Source organism: Phaseolus vulgaris, chromosome 8, assembly GCF_051622355.1.
Source record: "Phaseolus vulgaris cultivar YP4 chromosome 8, ASM5162235v1, whole genome shotgun sequence".
NCBI classification, from domain to species: Eukaryota; Viridiplantae; Streptophyta; class Magnoliopsida; order Fabales; family Fabaceae; genus Phaseolus; species Phaseolus vulgaris.
In genome coordinates, this window is record NC_143505.1 from 46,279,514 (window position 1) to 46,289,362 (window position 9,849).

A 9,849-nucleotide genomic window follows, 5' to 3' on the forward strand; every position below is an offset into this window, starting at 1 on the left:
TAATTAATTTTTAGTTCTTTACAATTAAAAATCAAAATAAGCATAATGGATTTATGACTCCTAGAACACTAAGAACATAAGACTCAAGCAAAAGATGTAAGGAAAAAATAATTGACAAAAAAATAAAATCAAAAGCAAAATTTAAAGTGCTTAATGAATAAAAGACCGAAATTGTAAATGACAAGTAATTTAAAGACTGAATTGAAAGGTGTTGAATTGTAAAGAGGAATTGAAATTGATGGAAGATAAAAGAAAATTTCAAATGTGATGGAATTTTAAAGCAAAACATCAACTTATAAAAGATAAGCACAATTAAAACCATGTTTTGATACCACATGATGTGAGTTGATTTTAGGATTGCACGTTTTATTGTTTACTCTTTTGTTTAAGATTTTTTAGATCAACAATTTAAGGTGAGAATCCAAAGAAGATCCCCACTAGACACGAACTTAACCAAGTGGTTAAGTAAGTGTTAAGGTTCACTTCTAGAGGGAAAAGAGAAAAACACAATATGGTGATTATGATGATGAAGGTAAATTGCGAAAATGGAAAGAACATAAGATGAATAAAGACAAGTGATAACCAAAATTAAAATACAAACATGATATTAAAAAGGGAAATGGAATGGATGGCGCAAAAAGGAAGATAAAAAGAGGAAGGGGTGAAGAAAGCTTATGGAAGAAGAAGGGATGTCATGCCACTTGGAGAAGGAGACACTCCAAGATGAGTGGTGAAAGAGCCACCACTTGAAGTGCTCACACACTCAAGATAAGACCCACTATAAAAACTCTCAAGTCTCACAAAAACATCCCTACAGAGTTTATTTACTATAAAATGTCAATGTGTGAAATACATGAGGCAAGACACTTTATTTATAAGAGAGGGTGTCTTGGAGAACAAGATAGAGGGGTAAGGGTGTCATTTGTGAGAAACCTTCTAGAAGGTAGTTCAAAGAAACCCTAAACCTAGTTTGTCATGAAAGGTGGGCTTGACCCTACTCAAATTACTAAGCACACCCTACTCTAGTTTATTCTTCTATTTGGACCTCCGAAGTGAGCCCAATTTATTTACATAACTTCTCTTGTGGAAAGACAATAATGAAGAACTTCTGATTTTTTTTTAATCAGCAAAGATAAAAATTAATTAGATGGGATACTTCAGAGGTATCCCAACCCTTATACATAACCCAAAGACCGCATAAACAGGTCTCCAGATCAACTACAACATGCCAGAAGCAAGGCTGGTAGCTGCACAAGTTACAGAAACCTGCATCAACAAGCACCCTGCAATTAGAAAAACAGCCTACAACTTCTGAAAAGGCCAGCTCCTCAACACCTAAGCGCGCCCATTGGAAAGCATTCCTACATTTCCATATTTCTAATACTGTTACAGATTCTGTTATGTAGTTCCCTTTTCACAGCAGTCCTCATGCACCTTTGACTTTGGTTCACCAGCACACCAGCACCCACCCTGTCAAGCCACCAACTTCACATTGACATTGCTTTGGTATCAATACACTTTAAGAAAACAATTCACTCACCCTCCACATCTTCACAAACATCCAACCATACAACTCTTATTAGCACCCCATCTGAAAAGTTGTGCAGCTCTAACCATACCAATGGCTCGCACACCAGTACGCCAGAATCATAACTACTTCTACGTGAACAAGTAAGACAAAACTCATTACTGAAGATGCCACATCCTCCCTATCTTAGAAGAAAACTGCCCCAACTTGTTAGAATAAATGGCCTTAAACGAGAGAGGGGGTGAATTGTTTAAAGGGGTTTTTGCAAACTTTTTAGGCTAGAATGAAATCCTTTGCAAGAAAATAGATTAGGAATTTAGTTAGCTAAGAAACAAAGCACAATTCAGCAAAGCACCAGAAAAACAATCGGTTGTTTCTTCGAAACAATCGGTTGTTTATACCAGCAAATCAACAACAACTGAATTTAAATGAGTTTAAGGGAAGAAAGAGATAAAAAAAAACAGTATATACTGGTTCACTCTTAAACAAAGAGCTACATCCAGTCCCTATAATCCACTGGGCAATCCACTTAGCAATCAAATACAAATTACACACAAAACCACCAAAGAAGTGAACTTGAACCCCTCAAGAAACACACTTCCTTTGGCACAGCACACACCAAAAATGTTGATCTTGACAACCTCAAGAGGACACAACACTCCTTAGCTTACAACACCAGAATTTACAAAGTATTCAGAACGAATTACACTTGTTACAGAATGAACTGAAATCAATACAGATGTAATCATATTCCACTCTTTCTTGAGAAAACCAAAGTTGAATAGTGAATGTTCAAATCTTGAAAGCAATCTCTCTCAAATTGAAAAACTCAAATCTGTTTTTTTTTTTTAAATAAAACATAAACAAACTATTTATAGCTTTCAAAGACTGGTCAAAGCATTTAAAACAGGAGCGCATTCAGTTTGAAAATCATTTAAAGCACACTCAACTAACAAAACAGATTATGTTAGGATTTTCAAACAAACAATCAATTAAAAGCACGAAACAATCGATTGTTTTGGTTTGACAGCAAGTCAACCAACCAAAACAGTTTTCAACCTTTTCAAAAACACCTAAGAGTAAAACAATCGGTTGTTTCGACAAAACAACAGGTTGTTTTTCACTTAGTTTGAAAAACACTTTAATCTTAAAAGATTTGAAAACACTTTAGCTTTAGATTCAACAAAGAGTGGATTACACAGATAAACTACCCAGATCCTACTCTAAACACAATAGCAACTTCGGCCTTCCATCAAACACTAGGATTTGGATTCTTCAAAGCCTTTGATCACACTTGATTCAACAATCTCCCCCTATTTGAGGAAGACAAATCCCTGGTTGATTGTGTTGGACTTGTTTGAATCTGAAGCAGTTCCTGCAAAACAAAATTTAAGCAATATACAACATCTATGGCAGCAAGTTAAAATAGCACATATAGATTGTGTTCTGCTTAACCAAACAGCAGAGAAAAAACAGCCAAAAAGGCAAACCATACAGCATCAGCAGCAGCAGAAATAACAATCATTTAAACAGATAGAGTTTGCAGATTTTAAGACAACACAGCATAAAATTCTCCCCCTATTTGTCTTCACAAATAGACTATAAGAAGAGATAAAACAAAAATTGTTCTAGATAAAACAAAATTTAAAAGAAATAGCAATAAAAATTTTACAGAGAAAAAATAATCGGTTGTTTCGAGCATTCAACCGATTGTTTTTCTTCAGTCATCATTGCCATATTGCAGCTCAAAGATCTGGTTCTGAACAACTTCAATCTATTCATCCAGGGTCTGAAAGCGTGAGTCCATGCTCTGGAATCCATTGTCAATGCTCTGGAAATTTGTCACACAAAGATCATGGAGATTTCTTTGATTTTCAGCAAAACCATCAAGTCTATCCACCATGTATCTTTCAAAAGAAGACATTGAGGGAATCTCATCCCCTTGATGTCCTGTACTTATTCCAGCATCAAAGTTAGTTGCAGACTGTTCTTCATTGTGGATATCCATATCAGCAACTTGATCTTCTTCATCAAAATTAGCAGTTGCAGCACTTGAGGAACCACCATGATCACCCATCTTCCATTTATCTTGGTGAATCTGATATGATTCCAATAGCAAGATATAGATATCTCATAGACATTATATGGAATCAACTTGAGTTGGAATATGATTAGGCACTTTTATAGAATTGGATCACTGTTCTTTCATTCAAGAACTCACCAAAACTTAAGTAACCAAGCCAAAACTCATGTAGAAATCCATTTATTGTCAATTGAACCGATTAAAAAGGCACAAGAACTCAAATGAACCGATTAAAAACAGTAAAACAGAAGATGAATCGAACAAAACCAAGAAGAAAGCCAAAGAACCGAATAGAAATGCAAGAAAGGACCTAGAACATGTTTTAAGAGTTTATGTGGACATGGAAATGGAGGAAATAGATGGAAAAGAGAAGGAGACTTATGTGGTTGGAGTCCTCGGAAGAGAAAACGCCACTTGGAGGATGCAAAGCTCCAAGATGAGTGAGATGCCGCCACTTGAGGCTCCAAGTTTACTCTCAAGATAAGACTAGAGAAGAGAAGACACAAGTCTCTCAAATGCTCACCAATTTTGGGAGAGTTTCGGTACTAACAATATCAATTCTGCATTCAGAAGGACCCAAGCCCTCCTTATATAGGAGAAGGACCGGTCATGAAGTTTACAAAGCTTACACAACAAGCTAACCAAAAGTCCCTTGCATGCTACCCACTTCTAGCGCCTATAGTGAGACATGAAGGGTCAACTTCTAGAAAGTTCTAAACTAATGTCTAAAGATGCTTTACAAAAAGAGGTATCTTTAGGTTTCCTTCTAAGCACCTTCCTAAAAGCTATATATTTAAACATTTTATATTTTATACAAAAGATACTACAAAAAGAGAAAACATTTTACCACTACTTCCTAATTCTTTAAATTTTCTCCTTGTAATTCTTTGAGGTAAGCTAATATCCTCTTGAGCACCTTCAACTTCGGCTTCTACCTCTTCTTGATCTTGATCTCCATCATACTCCCCGAGTTGGAGAGAATTCGACCACGAATTTTGGAGACCTACAGAAAAAGGAGTTAGATCACTAATATTAAATGTATGACTACCAAGGAATGTATCAGGCAAATCTAACTCATAAGCATTATCATTAATCCTCTTTAGGAATTGAAAAGGTCCATCTCCACGAGGCATAAGTTTGGAATTCCTTTGAGTAGGAAAACGATCTTTCCTCAAATGAAGCCAAACTCAATCACCTTCATCAAATAATAATGCTTTTCTCCTTTTGTTGGCAAGTTCAACATACTTGCCAACCTTCTTCTCAATTCTCATCTTGATGTCTTTATGCAAATTTTTAATAAAAGAAGCTTTGTCCTCACCATCTTTGCACAAGACATCCTCAAGTATGGGAATAGGAAGAAGATCAAGAGGTGTTAAGGGATTAAACCCATAGACAACCTCAAAAGGAGAATGTGAGGTGGTAGAATTTACTACACGATTATAAGCAAATTCAACATGTGGTAGTAAATCCTCCCAAACTCTAAGATTCCCGGAAATAAAGCATCTCAATATTTGTCCCAAAGTTCTATTTACCACTTCGGTTTGACCATCGGTTTGGGGGTGACAAGTAGTAGAAAATAAAAGTTTAGTACCAAATTTACCCCACAAGGTCTTCCAAAAGTGACTCAAGAACTTGGAATCTCTATCGGACACTATAGTTCTAGGAATGCCATGTAAGCGAACCACTTCTCTAAAGAAGAAGTTTGCAATATGACATGCATCATCCACCTTGTGGCAAGGAATAAAGTGAGCCATCTTTGAAAAACGATCCACTACCACAAAAATGGAATCCTTACCCTTTGATGTCTTGGGTAATCCTAAGATGAAATCCATAGAGATATCAACCCAAGGCATTGAAGGGATAGGTAGAGGAGTATATAAACCATGGGGATGCATTCTAGATTTAGCTTTACGGCAAGCTATGCATTTATCACACAAACTATGAACATGTTTATGCATATGAGGCCAAAAGAAATGCTCATGTAACACATCCAAAGTTTTTGCAATCCCAAAAGGGCCCATTAATCCTCCCTCATGAGCTTCTCTAACAAGAGATAATCTAATGGAACTTTGGAGAACACAAAGACGTTTTCCTTTAAAAAGAAAGTCATCTTGTATAAAAAAATCTTTGTGTCCACCTTTGAGACACTCTTGATAGATAAGAGAGAAATCAAAGTCATCATGATAAAGATTCTTAATGTGATCAAAGCCAAGAAATTGAGAACCCAAAAGATTGAGCAAGGCATAGCGTCTAGAAAGTGCATCGGCTACAATATTATTTTTGCCTTGCTTATGTTTGATCACATAAGGAAATTGCTCAAGGAATTCCACCCACTTAGCATGTCGCTTGTTGAGTTTGTTTTGGCTTTTCAAATATTTAAGAGATTCATGATCACTATGAATCACAAACTCTTTAGGAAAAAGATAATGTTGCCAAGTAAACAAAGCCCTAACAAGTGCATATAATTCCTTATCATAAGTGGAATAGTTGAGATGACTCCCTTTTAATTTCTCACTAAAGTAAGCTATGGGGTGGCCCTCTTGAAGGAGAACAGCCCCAATGCCTATACTTGAAGAATCACATTCAATCTCAAATGTTTTAGCAAAATTAGGAAGTGCTAAAATGGGAGCTTTAGTCAATTTTTCTTTTAAAACATCAAAAGCATGTTGTTGTGCTTCTCCCCATTTAAAAACCACATCCTTTTTCACTATATCATTGAGTGGTGCAGCTATGGTACCGAAGTTGGGCACAAACCTTCTATAAAAAGAAGCAAGGCCATGAAAACTTCGGACATCATTCACATTGGTAGGGGTTGGCCAATTTTGAATGGCTATGACCTTAGATTGGTCAACATGAACCCCTTTAACACTCACAACAAACCCTAGGAATTCTATATGATCAAGTGCAAACATACATTTAGCAAGGTTAGCATACAAATGTTCTTTCCTATAGGTTTCTAAGACTTGTCTAACATGCATCCTATGGTCATACAAAGACAAGCTATAAATGAGGATATCATCAAAATAAACAACAACAAACTTGCCAATGAATGGTCTTAAAACATGATGCATGAGACGCATGAAAGTACTTGGAGCATTAGTTAAACCAAATGGCATAACTAACCACTCATATAAGCCAAAGTTGGTCTTAAAAGCCGTCTTCCATTCATCACCCGGTTTTATACGAATTTGATTGTATCCGCTTTTAAGATCAATCTTTGTAAAAATTTGGGAACCATGCAATTCATCCAACAAATCATCAAGCCTAGGTATGGGATGCCTATACTTAATTGTAATGTTGTTTATAGCCCTACAATCCGAACACATCCTTCATATTCCATCTTTTTTTAGGGACAAGTATAATAGGCATAGCACAAGGGCTCATACTATCTTGAACCCACCCTTTAGCAATCAAATCCTCAATTTGTTGGCGAATTTCCCTAGTCTCACTTGGATTGGTCCTATAGGCCGGACGATTGGGTAAAGAAGAGCCCGGAATTAAATCAATTTGGTGTTCAATCCCTCTCAAAGGTGGAAGGCCTTTAGGAGGATCTTGAAACACATCTTGAAACTCCTTTACCAAATTATCCAAACAATGGGGACTATCCACAAGTGATTCTAACTTAAGAGGTCTAGGAATAGCTAAGAAGATAGGATTGTGAGCAACTATATCCCTTTGGACCTCATGTCTAGAAATAAGAAGCAAATGCTTAGGACTCTTTTCTTTTTCATTCTCCCTCTTTTTCTTCATAAGAATTTGGTCCTCATGGACTTCTCTTGGAGAGAGAGATTTTAAAATGACCTTGTGTCCATGGAAATCAAAAGAAATTTTATTGGTAAAGCCATCATGAAAAACTTTTCTATCAAATTGCCAAGGCCTTCCCAAAAGAACATTTGTAGCTTCCATGGGCACAACATCACACAAGACCTCATCTTTGTATTTTCCAATAGAGAAATTAATGAGGACTTGTTTATTCACAATGATTTCGCCTACTTCACTTAACCATTGCAATTTGTAGGGCTTTGTATGAGAGATAGTAGGCAATCCAAGCTTATCTACTACTCTTGTACTAGCCACATTAGCACAACTACCTCCATCCACTATTAAAGAACAAATGTTGTTTTGAATAAAACATCTTGTATGAAAAATATTTTCCCTTTGACTTTCATCAAAAGGTTGTAAAACTTGTCCAAGAAATCTTCTCACAACCAACAAATCTCCTTCAAGTGGAATCTCACTCTCATGCTCACTAGATGATCTAGAATGCGAAGAATTCTTAGGTGAATCCGAATCATGCTCACTAACTACAATGCCATTATGCACAAACATATTCCTTTTAGAAGGACAATTAGCCGGAATGTGACCATAACCCATACACTTAAAGCATTTCTTACTAGACGATTGATTGGAGATTTAGTATTACAATTTGAAGGCCTAGATTCCTTGGGTTTGAAAGAAGAATCCTTAGAAGGAAGTTTGGAAAAAGATTTTTTATTTTTCCAAGAGTTGTTGTAGTAACCATCATTGGGAGAATTTTTAAAAGCATTTCGTTTAGCAATTTGGGCCTCAACCTTCATTGCAAGATGAACCAAAGATCCCAAAGATGAATACTCTTGAAGCTCAACAACATCTTGAATATCCCTCCTTAGACCACTTACAAACCTAGCTATCAAGGCTTCCTCACTCTCTCTCAAATTAACTTCAAGTAAAAGCGTTTCCAACTCCTTGAAATATGCATCCACACTTAGCGTGCCTTGTTGAAACCGTTGGAGCTTCAACATGAGGTCTTTCCTAAAGTGTGGTGGTACAAACCTAAAGCGCATACACTCAACCAAATCGTTCCAAGAGACCACGGGAGGTCTCTTGTTATAACAAATATCCGTTACATATCTATGCCACCATTTCATGGCATAATCAACAAATTCTAGGGTGGCTATCTTCACCTTTTGATCTTCCTCAACCTCATAGGTGTTAAAGATTTGTTCACATTTAGCCTCCCAATCTAAATACACATTAGGATCACTATCACCATTAAAACTAGGAACTTTAACAAAAGGAACTTGAGGCTTTGACTCTTGGTGAGGTCTTTGGTCACGGTGATGGCTTCCCCCATTGGAATGATGATGATGTCTCCTTCGTCTAGGCTCATCTCTATGGCCGTGAGCAGATGCAGAACCCTTTGAAGAATGTCTTGGAGAAGGTTGTCTCTCATGCAAAGAATGGACAACTCCTTCTTGCTTCAATTCAATCTTGGCCATATGTTCTTCCAATCTTTGCAATTCTTCATCCTTTTGAGAAAGAGCCTTCCTTGCTTCTTTCAATTCATTAAGAACATAAGCTCTATGAGTAGAGCGTGGCTTTGAAGACTCAGCACTTGAATATGTATCCATGATAAAAGAAAAACAGCAAACACAAGAACAACCAAAGTTAAGAAAACAAGGTTAGCAACAACAAAATATAACAAAGTGCCGAAGGGAAAAGTCAGTCAAATCACTCCAAGAAAGAATACTTCCCTTAACCAATCTGACCTTGAGGCCTTAGTAACCTCAAATGAAAGATGTCAAAGCAACAACACTCAATCTCAAAGCTAAGCACCACAAAACCAAAGAACAAAGAAAGACAAACAAGAAAATGTGTAAACAATAAAAGGCTAGAACAAAAGGAATACAAGATATATGACAAACTCAAAGATTAATGAAGAAAAGACAAGCAAGAAAATAAGGTACTCAATGAAAAAGAAGGCACACAAAAGAGACCTAGAGAAAAGCACTAGACTAGATGAAGAAAACAAAAACAGAATTACTGGAAAATATTTTTTTGTACAAACTGTGCGTGATGTTTACTGATTTATCTGGAATGATATAAAGCGAACTGGATTATGAAATTGTAACCACAGAAATTTCAAGATCTTATCTCAATAATGGCACTGGAATTACTTAAAAACAGTAAGCCAATTAATTGTGATAAATTTTCTAAAATCACTGCCAGATTACCGTATTTTTTTTGGCAGAATTACACACTGAACATATTTCATTTATCATTTTTTTTTGTACTTTGAATTTTGATGTACTTCTTATTTCTACTATTTTATAACACTTTGAAGAACTCAAATCCAGAATTTCAGAAATTTCCAGTAAGTAAATCAATTGCAATAAGGCGAAACAGTCAGCACGTTTTCAGGAAAACAGAGGAATCCTAACAGGAATGAAAAACAAAATTAAGAACTAGCAAAGACATA

The 9,849-nt window shown here is 36.2% G+C and overlaps 1 pseudogene; it reads right to left on the reverse strand.

Annotated features, from left to right (window-relative positions):
• Positions 1-3,302: 3,302 nt before the first annotated feature.
• LOC150025613 (uncharacterized) lies at positions 3,303-9,001 on the reverse strand (annotated as a pseudogene).
• Between the last annotated feature and the right edge of the window lie 848 nt (positions 9,002-9,849).